Here is a 2,653-nt window from a genome sequence, read left to right as displayed (position 1 = left end):
GAGACTCCGTTTAAAAAAAAAAAAAAAAAAAAAAATCAGATAAAGTGTGCTTGCAAAGCAGCAGCCAGGGCAAGTGTCCAGCAGCGCCAATGCGGAACACCTAGCAGTGTCCGAGCAGCAGCTCTGGCACACGAGAGGTGCATGCAGCACAGGAGGGACCATGTCTGCTGCCAACAGCAGCTCCCTGCCGGGAGTCCAGGAGACAGGGATTGTGAGTGCTGCGCAGGGAGGGGAGGAGACCCTCCTGTGGAACATGCGTTTCCCGCAGGAAGGAAGGCGTTACTCAGGTCGTCACCGACACGTGTGTTGGCTTCCAAGATGCCAGCAGGGCCATTATACCAATCTCCCATAACTGACGGGCTTCAAATAACAAAAGTTTACTCTCAGAGTTCTGGAGGCCAGAAGTCCAAAACAGAGGTATCAACAGCTGCCTCCTTCTGGAGGCTGAGGGGGAACCGGTTCCAGCCTCTCTCCAGTTTCCAGTGGCTCCAGGAGTCCTCGGCATTTCCTGGCTTGTAGCTGTACCACGGCAATCTCTGCCCCTGTCACCACGCGGCCTTCTTCCCATTGCCACAGAGTCCCTGTATCACTATCTCTTCTTATAAGGACACCAATAATTGGGTGAGAGCCCACTCTAATCATATGACTTCATCTTAATTTACATTAATTACAATAGCATCTGGCCGGGCACGGTGGCTCACGCCTGTAATCCCAGCAATTTGGGAGGCCGAGGCAGGCAAATCACGAGGTCAGGAGATCGAGACCATCCTGGCTACATGGTGAAATCCTGTCTCTACTAAAAATACAAAAAATTAGCTGGGTGTGGTGGCACATGCCTGTGGTCCCAGCTACTTGGGAGGCTGAGGCAGGAGAATTGCTTGAACCCGGGAGGTGGAAGTTGCAGTGAGCCGAGATCATGCCACTGCGCTCCAGCTTGGGCAACAGAGTGAGACTCCATCTCAAAAAAAAAAAAAAAAAATTACAATAGCATCTGCAAAGACTCCTAAATAAAGTCACATTTGCAGGTATTGGGGGTGCAGACTTAAACATAACCTCCTGGGGGATGCAATTCCACACACACAATGCCAGGCCCGTCTCCCCTTACAATAAACTGAGACATGAGGATGCAGCACCAGGCATGAGGCATGATGGACAGCAAGTCCCTCCCGCTTGGCGGTTCTCCGAGACCAGTCTGCATGAGGGAAGTCTGGGGAAGGAGGAGTTCAGGACCAGAGGAAGCCCCTGCCGGAGCTGGGAAAGCCCAGAGATATGGAAATTGTGACGGATGGTGGCAGTGAGGATGCCGCAGGACCCCACCATGGCAGGACAGCCTTTTCGAGGGGCGATCAGAGAGGTCCCTCTAAGGCAGTGATATTGGAGCCAGGACTGAAAGCTAAACAAGAGGGGCCTGGAAAAGGAGACAAAGGCCATGACAAGTGGGAAAACAGACCTCTGGGTTCGAGGTAGATGTAGAAGAGACATGGGAAGCGAGAGAAACCTGGCTCCAGCTGCTGGAACTCACTGTCCCTGCCACCAACAGGTGAGGAGTGGGAGCCAGTGGAGAGGACCACAACCTGAGCTCCGGGCGGCACAGCCGGCATCGGGCATCCCTCGCCCCTACTCCAGGACCTCTCAGCACCGGCCCCTCTGAACGGGAAGCGGTCCCTCCCAAGCCCACAAGCACCTCCCTGAGCCCAGGCAACGCCTTCTCCCCACGCTAAGTGGGCTCACTTCAGAGGACGGCTACAACGAACTCACTTCCACTTTTCCTGCATTAAGTCGCCGTCCTCACTCCCAAAGGCTCCTTGTAACTGCACTGTAACTCCCTTCCTTGTAACTGCACTGGTGACTTAGCCGACAACTCCAGGGGCTTTCACTGCCTCTCCTTCCACCTCTGCACCCAGCTCAAGCCTGATCCTCAAGGTCTGGAGGGCTGCAGCACCCTACACCCGTTCCCATCCACTGGGCAACCCTTGGCCTGACCTCAACGGAAAGCAGATCATGGCACTCTGGTCCCCAGAAACAGCCTCCTCAGCCCTTAGGACAGAGGCCAAAATCCTCACCCTGATCCCCCAACTACCCCATCGTCTCCCCTCGCGCCCCGGGTTCTGGCCACACCAGTGCCCTGCAGACCCCTAGGAAGGTCAAACGCAGAGCTGGAGTTCCACGGGGGCAGCAGGGACGAGCCCCCACCACAGGCCATCAAACGCAGAGCTGGAGTTCCACGGGGGCAGCACAGCGGAGCCCCCACTCCGCTCATATGGCCGCCTCACGGGACAGTGGCAAAATGCCCTCGGCTGGCGGCTCTGGCCACTCTCATTCTCCAGGACTCCATCCTCCAAAAATGCACCAAAGCAGTTTCTATTTTTCTGTGTTTTAACTCAATCTGCATGGAGTCAGATACAGCATTTGTAGAGCCATGAATTAGTTTCCTATAACCAAGTATCACAAAGTGGCGGTTTAGGACAGAAATGAACTAGCCAGCTGTCCTTGGAGGCTGGGAGTCCAAGACCAAGATGCCAGCAGGGCCACGCCCCTCCGAAGGCTCTGGGGAGGGATGTGCTCAGGCCTCCCTCCTGGCTCTGGCGTCACTCCAATCTTCCCACTGCATTCTCCCTGTGTGTGCCTGTGTCCAAGTCTCCCCATTTTATAA

Source organism: Colobus angolensis, unplaced genomic scaffold, assembly GCF_000951035.1.
Source record: "Colobus angolensis palliatus isolate OR3802 unplaced genomic scaffold, Cang.pa_1.0 Scaffold157, whole genome shotgun sequence".
NCBI classification, from domain to species: Eukaryota; Metazoa; Chordata; class Mammalia; order Primates; family Cercopithecidae; genus Colobus; species Colobus angolensis.
Note: the sequence above shows the minus strand (reverse complement) of the source record.